Source organism: Trichosurus vulpecula, chromosome 6, assembly GCF_011100635.1.
Source record: "Trichosurus vulpecula isolate mTriVul1 chromosome 6, mTriVul1.pri, whole genome shotgun sequence".
Taxonomy (NCBI): domain Eukaryota; kingdom Metazoa; phylum Chordata; class Mammalia; order Diprotodontia; family Phalangeridae; genus Trichosurus; species Trichosurus vulpecula.
The window spans coordinates 82,455,248-82,466,877 of record NC_050578.1 but is presented as its reverse complement, the minus strand read 5'-3'; positions in this window follow the sequence as shown (position 1 = coordinate 82,466,877).

Sequence of the window (11,630 nt, the reverse complement as noted above, 5' to 3'; positions counted from 1 at the left end):
CCAGCACACTAAAAGAGATTCAAAATGTTTTAGAAGTTTGGCCTGACGATACACATGGGAAACATCAAGTGGATGAACAATATACATCCCTCAGAATATGATACACAGTTGGATGAATGACCCATAGAGTTAGTCCATCAAGACATATATTTTAGATGAATACGGTAGTGGGCACAGAATTGGATTGGAGAGAATAGAACGGGCTGACTTATGTCACCCCTCATCATCAGTAAAATGTAAGGATTGGACCAGATGGCCTCTAAGGTTCTTTCCAGCTCTAAATCTATGATGGGTGATCCTACAGTGGGGAAATTACACTGTTTTTAATAATAATAATAGCTAGCATTTATCTAGCACCCTTAAGATTTGCAAAGTACTTTACAAATATCTTGTTTGATCCTCACAACAACCCTGGGAAGTGAGTGCTATCCTTATCCCAATTTTACAGATGAGGAAAGTGAGGCAGACTGTGATTTTTTTTTGAGTGACTTGCCCAGGGTCACACAGTCAAGCAAGTGTCTGTGGCCTGATTTGTACTCAGGGCTTCTTGACTCTATTCTATCTATTGTGCCAGCTAGCTGAATAAGAATAGATCACCTTTATATGGTGTTTTAAGGCTTAGAAAACACTTTACCTATATTATTTCATTTAGTCCCCACAAAATAACCTCACAATAACCCTGTGATAGAGGGCTATTAGTCCCATTTTACAGAATGTGAACTTCTTGAGAGAAGGGACTAGCTTTTCTGTTTGTATCCCCAGCTCTAGCATAGTGTTTTGCCCATAGTAAGTGCGTAATAAATGCTTTTTCCATTCATTCATTCATTCTTTATTCATGTTTTGGGCAGGGCCCATTTCCAATCAGAACCCCTCCCCAATGTTGTTAGGTAGAAGCAGGATGGGGACAAGTCAGGAAAGTGCCAGTACATGTCCTGAGTGGTGATGATGGTGGTGAGGGTCCCATGATAGGATCCAGGCACAATCCCAAGAGTCAGATGTAGGCTTTGCCATGCATGAGTAGAGGCTAGTAGGGGAGGGGTGGGTGCTGAGTGAGCCCTTTAAGGATAAGAATTCTCTGGAGCTAATTTATAAGAATTTTAGGTTGTGCTGGTTTTATCTTCTCTGGTATGTAATTTTTTTGGAAGGTTGAAGACATCTATAGAAACTATGAGGTGGTCAAGAGGAGTAGCACCTCCAGTGTGAGGGCAGCTGAGTTCATTTCAGGGCTGCTCATTCATCTTGAGTGTCCACGTGATTCACCCAACTCTCACCTGTGGCCCCAAGAAGCTGTAGCGTGTTCAGCAGCAGCACCCCAGTAAATTGTCTAACCCAGGTTGAGGATTGTAATGGACAGGCCTCAGACCCCTTTGTGAGTTAAGGAGATGTCTGCCCCAAGCGTGTGAAGACTTTCCTCAGTGGAATGGGTAGATGAGAACAATTTGTTCCAATGGCCATGCAGGCAGCTGAAGCAGGTGCTATGAAGATGCCAAGGTCACCCAATGCATCTGGGGCCCTTTGCCACCAGACTTTGGTGACTCAGGAAGAAAGTGAAACTGATGACTTTGTGCAGCTCTGCCTCACTTAAATCCAATTCATGCACAAGTCAAGATAGCACCCTTGACATCATTGGTCCTCTTCGAAAATAAAGAGTAAATGACATCAACAACACCACAAAGTGACTGATCTGCCATCTTTCTTCTGATCACGTGTATGCCAGGACTTATTCAATCACAAAAGCAGTAATTTTATCTACTTGGGTAATAACCCCAGGACTTTAAATAGAAAAGAATAATTGCAAGATAGTAACTTGTCCCCAAACCATTTCTACCGTTGCCCGTTTGTAAAAGCTGAGGATAATGAGATAACAATGATAATAACGATAAACATGTGGAAACAAGATGAAGTATATTGCATCTCTATTATATAATGTCCCACGGGAGTTTTACTGAGTTCACATTCAGTGAGACTACAAAGGATGGGTTTACATGGGCACATCCTGTAATCTCACTGAGTGCACTGTGAGAGACATCCAGCTGATCAAGGGCTGGCCTGGTCAGTCCTCCCCCCTCCCATTATGTCTAGTTTTTTATATAGTTATAGTCAATGTAGTCTTGGTTCTGTTGATTTCATTTTTCATCACCTCTTGTAAGTATGTCTGTGTGCTTTACATTTATAATTTCTAATGGTGCCATGATACTCCATGACATAAATATACTATAAATTATTCAGCAATTCTCTAGTTTTCAAACATATAGATTGTTCCCAATTGGTTAGAGTCATATCTCTGACACACATCTGTCTTTGTGACCGCTGAAGATGTCACTTAATCTCAGTGCTCTAGGCAATGATTTAATATAGTAATTTCAGAGAACAGGCCAACCTCTCTTGGTATTAAGAGTTCCCTCAAAAAAAAAAGAATGAAACACAATTTTAAAAATATGACTGGTGCAGAAATTTGTTTTATTTCACTACATGTGTTTGTAACAGAGGTTTTTTTTCTTTCATTTTCAATGGAGAGGAGGGAGAACAGGAAATTTTTTGTTGATCGAAAAAATTCAATTTCATAAAAGAAAAATGCTTATTTTTTTAAAAAAAGTTCCCTCATTAGAGAGTTCTCAACAAATCTAGTCCCTAACTAGTTCCCATTCCTCCCTCACCCCCACCAAATAGAGCAGTTAATTCTGCATGTTTCTGGATAGGTCCTCTCCACCTTTTTGATAATATATTGGCCTCCATTCCTCAACTGATAAATGATCAAAGGATATGAACAGTCAGTTTTCAGATGAAGCAATCAAAACTATCTATAGTCATATGAAAAATACTCTAAATCACTATTGATTAGAGAAATGCAAATTAAAACAACTCTTACCTACCACCCCACACCAATCTCATTGGCTAATACGACAGAAAAGTAAAATGACAAATGTTGGAGAGGATGTGGGAAAATTTCACTGTTGTTGGTGATTCAACCATTTTGTAGGGCAACTTGGAAATATTCCCAAAGGGTTATAAAACCATGCATGCCCTTTGACCCAGTAATATCACTACTAAGTCTGTATCCCAAAGAGATTTAAAAAAAAGGAAAAGGACCTATACATACATAAAATACTTATAGCAGCTCTTTTTGAGGTGGCAAAGGATTGGAAATTGAGGGAATATCCATCATTTGAGTAATGGCTGAACAAGTTTTATATGGTTGTGTACTATAAGAAATGACAAGTAGGATGTTCTCATAAAAACTTGGAAAGAATTACATGAACTGATGCAAAGTGAAATAAGCAGAACCAGAAGAACATCATATAAAGTAAGAGCAATATTATGATCAACTGTGAATGACTTGGCTATTCTAAGCAATACAGTCATCCAAGACAATTCTGAAGGACCTGTGATGAAAAATACTATTCATCTCAAGAGAAAAAGAGTTGATGGAGTCGGAATGCAGATCACAGCATACTTTTCCTTTACTTTCTTTTTTTTTCTTTTTTGTCTTTGTTTTCTTTCGCAACATGACTAACATGGAAATATGTTTTGCATGACTGCACATGTATAACCTATACCAAATTGCTTACCATCTCACGGAGGGAAGGGGGAAGAAAGTGAAGGGAGAGAATTTGGAATTAAAAATTTTTTAGAAAAATGAATGTTAAAAATTACTTTTACATGTAATTGAGGAAAAAAATAAAATATTAAATTAGACTAATGTCCTCAATGCAAATTAGTATAGTCTAAATCTTAAAATAAATCTTTTGGGGGCAAACAGAAGTTAAAATGAGCCTAGGCAATGCATTGAATGCAGAGTCAGAAAGACTCAAGTTCAAATCAGACCTGAGACACCGACTAACTATGTAGGAGTCACTTAATTTTTATCTACCTCAGTTTCCTCATCTGTAAAAAGGGGATAATAATAGTACCTATCTTCCAAGGGTATTGTGAAGATGAGACAATATTTATAAAGTGTTTTGTACACCTTAAAGTGGTATGTAAATGCTAGCTATTATTACTAAAAACAAGATCTCTGGCACAGATATTGTTACTTTATAGGCAAGGTCAGATCTCCCAGAGACCTATTGTGTACCTTTTATTTTTCTATCTCTTTCTAGATGGGGCAGGGAGTGGTGGTTTCCTTCTAGCCTAGCTGGGAAACTCCCTAGTGGTCCAGATTATGGGAATTTGTTCAGCCTGTTTGATGGCAGGTATCCAACCTAGTTTTTTTCTTTCAGTCCACTAACATTCACCACCATCAGACACATCAGTCAAAGTGTTTATGGGCGAGGAGGTTTAAAAGGGGGGAAAAACTGTTTTATTGAAAGTATAATGGGAGATTGGCCAATGGCCAGTGGTAGTGTCAGTGACTTCTGAGGCTGCTTCATCTCCCTACCTGGCTGCCACATGGTTATCAATACATGGTGCTGCTGTTCTGTCTTTTTGTGCTTATACTTTCCTGATTTGGTGAATCAGAGACAGAATGGACCATTCTTGTAAGCTTCAAAAGGTTAGAAGAACCTTCAAATATCTCTTCGGTAACTGGAGCCAGGAAGAGTAGTAGCTGATTTTGATGAGGAGACACCTCTTCTATAACCCAATGAGCTTGGTGGGGTCTCTGCAAAGGACTTCCTGGGCCAGGAAGTACCTTCCCTCATTTCCCATTGGGGTGAGAATGTTTTATAAGTTTGAGTCCACTCTCCCTAGAGATTGAGTGAGTATGCAGAGAAAAGAGTACATCTTCCGATCAAGGGGGACGTCTTTGCACTTTGGTTCTTGCTATACCTTCTCAGTAAATATTTCTCTGTAGAAGCTAATCGATGCTTAATTGGTTAATTAATATTAAGGAGTCATTTATCAGAGTTGGCAGAGGGAGGCAGGGCACACCAGATGGGAGCTCATGCTTGATAGTATTAGAGACACCAATCCAAATACTTCAGGGTTACCCCTAGAACCCTTAAGGGAGAAGTAGTAGCTGCCCTCTGTGGATCCTGACCAGCCAATGATGTGGGGGTTGGGAGAGTCAGTCCAGAGCCAGCGCTACAAAAGTAATGTTCCCTGAGATCAACAAGGAAATAAGGCGGATTAAGCTAGATTGGAGCACAAGTGTCATCTCTATGTAGGTACAGAGCAGGCAAATTCTGTATTTGCATGAACCCCCCTTTTTTCTCCCTCTATTCCCTACCCAGAAAAACCAAGGAGAATCACTTTGTGCTCACTGGGGCTGTGATTCACCTGTGGAGAGAAATGTCTCTTTTCCATGTGTCCTATGGATTGATTTTTAAGTTAGAGAAATTCCCTTTCTTCAGAGCGTGTCTGTAGCTCCGGTGCTGCAACAATGTGTATATCTTTCCCAGGCCAGGCCCCAGACCTTGGCTGCCTGACCAAGGAACTCCCAGAACCCCTCTGTCTTGGCAAAGTCACTCCGAGCTTCACCTACCAAGCCCCGGTTTCCTCTTTCACTGCCGGGAAGAATTGAGTTCCTTGTGTGAACGATAGCCGCGGTTAGGGATGCTGCATAAGGGCCATGGATGGCCACGCAAGCAAGGGGGCCGTGGGCCCTGCCAGCTGTCAAGAAGCTCCCTCATTCAAAATACGGTAATCTGAGAAATGCCCACAAAGACTAGAGCTATGATTTGACCGTGGAATCACTTTCTGCAGAAATAAGGGTGCCCAAGTCTTGCGTTGATTTTACGGCGCTTGTGTGGAGGACAAGGTCCCTTCGGGTTTTGTCTTGAGCTTTTTCTTAGTGCAGATATGGTACGGGAAAAGCAAGGAGGCCCCCAAAGTGGGGGAGCAGTCTTTTCTTCTTGTGGGCTGCTGGTTCTGTCTCTATCTAGGGAAATTAATATATTGATTAGCCCTCCAGAGGATAGCTGATCCTCCCCGTGGGGAGTGTCTGACTGGCTAATCCCCCAGGAACCCGTTGCCAGGAATCCGGACGTAGTTGTAACCTTGACAGCAGCAGCATGGCATACAGCTGTTCGGGTCCCCATGTAATTCTTTCCCTGTGATGCCGCTGTTTTTATTCGTCAGCCCCATACCTGAGTGAGGCTAAGCAAAGAGGGCCGAGCTCATTTGAGTCCTCTATGCCTTCTTTGGAGGGTAGGGCCGGCCCCCCCTGGGGTCAGATTGCAGCCTTTCATCTTTTTGTCTCCGCGCCTTCGTGAAATCAGATTATGGAACCTCTTAAGTTATACTGCAGGTCTCGAGGCAGGCTGCGGGATTCTTGAGATGAGCAAAGTCCTGGGTAAGTGTGTTTGTATATGCAGCTCACTAAAGGGGTAAGATGTTTCTCGACATGGAAAGCATGGCAGAGGAGTATTGTCTTATTAGTGCCTAGCACAATGTCTTCCACAAAGTAGGCACCGAATAAATGTTTGCTCAGCTGAATTGTGACCTTGAATGAGTCATTACTTCTTTGGGTCTTCGTTCCCTTGCTGGTGAAATTGCCGGGGCAGGGTGTGTGTGTGTGTGTGTGTGTGGTGGGTTAAGACTAGATTTGAAGACAAGAAGACTTGGGCTCAAATCCCACCTCAGGCATTTGCTAGCTGTGTGACCTCAGGGAAGTCACTTAATTTCTTTGTGCCTCAGTTTCCTCATCTGTAAAATGAAGACAATGAACTCAATGGCCTCTTTGCTCCCTTACAGCCATAAATCTGTTATCCTATGACTATAAATGACTTCTGAGGTACCTTCCATCTTGAAATCTGAGCTCTTTTGACTTGAATCATTTTTCATTTGTCATCTATGTAGCTCATTCTAGTCAATGTCCCAACTACACTTTCTCAGTTGATATGTGCTCTGGTGTTCTCCCCTGCCTTTCTTATGAGGATTTTGTGGCCCCTCCCCTCCTCCCCCCAACACACACTATGGATGCCATGGGGCCTGGGGTGTCTTTGGAGGAGAGAGATGGGAAGGAAGGAGGGGAGGAGTGAGTGAGACAAACCGAGGGGTTTGAGATTTTTGTGCGTGTGCGCGCTACTGGGGACTGACTTTTGTTCAAACTTTTGTGTGCATGAGATTGTGTTATTTGATATTTGCTACTTCTCTGTCACTTTGCCAGTTCTTTTGGATTCCCCCTGACTGAAATGTCTCTTGTTGTCACACAATGTTCCATTGAAAACAACTTTTGGAACCATATGTGCATGCTTGTCAAAACCAAGACACCCATGCTCATCCCACCTGCCCCAGAAAGAACTCTTGAGCATTGGCTATTGACATACACAGTATGTATGTTCTTATGTAAACCTATGTATATGTACACATATACATATAATATACTTATATAGACATATGCATAAAATACTCTAATGTCTGCTTCCATCATGAAGTGGCATATGGAAATGAGCTGCATCAGCTTCAGTTTTTTGATTTGGGTTTTTATTTTGTCTTTCAGAATTCTAACTCTTAGCAGCAGTCTTTTAAAACATTGTAGTCAATTACCACCCAAATTTCAAATACGTGACTTGGGAATGATCAGTGCATCTTGAGGTGGTTGATTGTACATGGCTTACTTCTCCCTTCTTCCCCTCCCCCTTTCTCTCTGCTCAGGGCCAATTTGTCATTCTCTCTTCCTCCCACACTGGGAGGAAGCTGTTTGAACTGGTTTGATGGGCATGGGAAGCCATCTGGCTCACTGTCTTTCCCCCAACCATTCTTTTTTTCCTCTTCAGAATGGTCTCTCTCTCTCTCTCTCTCTCTCTCTCTCTCCACACACACACATACACACACACACACACACACGTATATACATGTATAAACCCCCACAGCCTAAGAAGGGAGCTCCTGACAGTGTACTATCCCAGCACAAGAGATGTCAACTGTAGAGGCAGAATATCCTGGACAAAGACATGGGAGCTGCCCACATGATTTACCCATATTTTCAGGGAGAGGACTTCATGGATGGGTTTCTGAACCCCCATCTACTTGTTTGGGGAGGAGGAAAACTGATTACAGAATGCCTCTGATCAGCCTCCTTACACACACACACACAGAGACATACCCACACATTATTTAGAATAGTCAGAGTGGTTCTGGAGAAAGGCAAAGCAGTGAACAAGTGGGTCTGCGTATTTACCTCATGCTGGGGTTAAGATGCTTCCTGACATGGGACACATGGACGAGGATAGTGCCATACCCACAATACATGTTGTGAGATGGGCAATTGCAGTCAACACCTCAGCAAAGAGGGGTTCTTAACCTGGGGTCCATGGGCCCCTTGGGCCCAGATTTCAGGGCTTCTAAGAACTTGGATGGGAAAAAATTGCATCTTTATTTTCAGTAGCCTTTAACTGAAATTTAACATTCAATTACTTAAAAAAAAATTATTCTGAGAAAGGGTTCATAGGCTTCATCAAACTATCAAAAGGGTCCATTTCAAAAACAAGATATAAAAGTTTTCTCAATTGAGAAACATCCTTCTCCTGTTCTGGTTCCTGCTACTTCTGAAAAAATGCTTCTACTGTAATTTGTACATTTCTGTAATCCCCCTATTTCCTTCCTTCCTTCCTCTCTCCCTCCCTTCTTCCCTCTTTCCCTCCCTCCCTCCTTCCTTCCTTCCTTCATTCTTTTCTTCTTTCCTTCCTTCCTACATGCTACATTAGGACTCACTATTCCTACAAATGGGAACTTGAAAATTCCTGTGGGCTCACAATTGTTCAGAGGGTGAATTGTGTGCAAAGAGAGGTATGAAGTTAATTCAGTGACTGAGTGAAGCCAGATACATGGTGGGGAAGAGGGGTCAAACAGGGGTGATGTATCAGGAGCAAAGGCATATAGAATGTCATACATGTCAGTGAGACTTGAAAAAAACCAGATGTGCACAAGTCCTGCTGGACCACTGGGAGTAGTATGTCGACAAATCCAAGACAAGCAAGCCGTCTAGCCCAGCAAGGTTCCATTGGCACCATTCATTCTTCAGATCCTCGTCCTCTGATGCACCATGGGAATGCTTAGCATTCTCTCTTATGAGGAACAGTGAAGGAGACAGGCACCCTGGGAATAAAACATTCTTCCCACCCCATTGTTATAGGGATGATGGTAGCTGCTGTAGCACAAGGGGATTTGGTGACAGGATGGGGTCATGAGGAAGGTGGATTTTATAAGGGAAGGGACCATGACGGTATCCAGTTTGCTGGAATGGCTCATTTGGCTTTTGGAAAGATAAGATGCCAAAACAGACATGATTAGCAATTGGTGCTTGGTAGATCCCAGAAAGGAGTGCAGTAACTAATAATAGTTGGCATTTAAGTTGCACTTTAAGGTTTGCAAGGCATTTTATAAGTATTTCATTTTATCTTTACAACAACCCTGGGAGTTGGAACTATTATTATCTCCATTCTAATAGTGAGGAAACTGGGGCAAACAGAAGTTAAGTGACTTGCCAAGAGTCACACAGCTGCTAAATGTTTGAGGTCAAATTTGAACTCAGGTCTCCCTGACTCAAGGTCCAGTATTATCCTATCCACTGTACCACCCAAATGCCATAACCTGCCTACCTTCCTTCTTTCCTTCCTTCCTCCTTCTTCTTTTTCTTTCTCTGTTTCTGTCTCTTTAACAAGCTGTTATTAAGGAGGCAGACATAGAGGTAAACATTGCTAAAATATAATTGATTTTCTTCCTTAAACCTGGCCTCTTAGCTCTTTTTGTCATGGTAAAGAATTGGAAACTGAACAGATGTCCACTAATTTGGAAATGGGTGAACACATTATTGTACATGAATATGAATATTGCACTGTAAGAAATGATGAAAGGGATGGTTTCAGAAAAACCTAGGAAGATCTATATGAACTGATACAAAGTAAAGTGATCAGAACCAGAACAATCTATACAGTAACAGTAATATTTTGAGGAAAATCAATTGTGAAAGACAGTATAATACAATGATCTACCACAACTCCAAAGGACTCATGATAAAAAGTGCTATCCAACTCAGATAGAGAATTGATGTACTCAAAGTGCAGATTAAAGAAGATTTTTTTCTCACTTTTTTTACTTTCCTCCCCCTGAACATGGCCAATGTTTTGTATGACTTTCTATATAATGAGTATCATATTTCCGGCTTTCTAAATGGATGGGGGAAGGAGTAGAGGGAGGGAGTGAATGTGGAACTGAAAATAAAAATTAAAAAGAAAACCTGTCCTCTTCTAATTTTCCCTATTGTGATTGAGGGCCTCACTATCCTCCCAATCTATCCGGTTCATTCCATTCCCAAGCATCCTTCTGCCTCAGTCCTCACATCAGATGGGGTGCTAAGGCTTGTCCATATTCACATGATTTCTGATCTCTGTCCCTTCCTCTCTACTCACACAATCATCGCCCTAGAACAGGCCCCTGTCTCATCTCTCCAATCCATTTTCCACTCAGCTGCCAAAATGATCTTCCTGAAATAATGGGTTGGACAATATTACTCCCCTCCTCACAAACCTTCAGTAGCTCCCATTGTTCATAGGATAAAAGACACACTTCTAAGCTTAGCACTTTGGGCCCCCACAATCTTAGTCTTCTTTCATATTATTCCCCTTTATGGAAGTGTACCTTTCAGCCAATCTGTGCCACTACTGCTCTCCAAATTGGATGTTTTATCTCTTGCCTTCATGTATTTTTGCTGGCAATTTCCCCAAGAATTACTTCCTCATCTTTGCTTCACAGAATCTTCATCTTTCTTCCTTCAAGGGCCAACTCAAGGAGCATCTCCTGTACAAAGCCATTCCTCCTCCCCCTCCTCCTCACTATTTGTTAGTTTTCCCTTTTGCCCCAGTTTTCTCTCAAAAAATAATAACCATAGCTAACTTTCATTTGGAGCTTTAAGGATTTTAAGGCTCTTTACAAAAACAATCACATTTGAACTTTATAAACTCCCTGGAGGTAGGTGCTATTATTCTCATTTGAAGCATGAGAAACTGAGGCAGACAGGAGTTAAGTGTCTTATCACTTAGTTATTCTCTCTGGGCAAGATTTGAGCTCCCCTGACTCCAAGACCTGTTCTATATGCACTAGACTACTCTTAACTGAACTAGACTTGGTAATGTATACGTTCAATGCTCCTAGCAGAATGTAAGCTATTCCAGGGGATTGGCTGTCTTACCTGTATGTATCACTACCCACAACTTAGCAAAGCATCTTGTATAAAGTAGCCTCTTAATGAATATTTGTTGAATTGAGTAGAATTAAAAGAATAGAAAGATGAGTTTCATTGAGACATAATACAAGGTGTCCCAAAAGTCTTAGTGCAGGATTGAGAGGGGGAGAGACAGAGACATAGAGACAGAGAGAGACAGAGAGAAAGAGAGAGAGAAAGAGCATGTGTGTGTGTGTGTGTGTGTGTGTGTGTGTGTGTGTGTGTGTGTATGTGTGTGTGTAGCCGGGAGAGAGGAAGCAAGTACTTATGAAGCACTAACCATGTTCCAGGCACCGTGCTAAGTGCTTTACAAATATCATCTCATTTGATTCTATTTGATCCTAAGCTATTAAAGCTTTAAATCTCCCTAAGACTTTTGGGACACCCTGTATAGCCCAAAGAAGATCTTAATAATTACCTGTCTGTGTACAATATTTCCAAAGCAGGTCAGGGGCTAAAACATAGAATGAGAATTGTTTGCAGAGTACCTGAGTCCTTATAGAGGTTAGATGTATCTCACCATTTC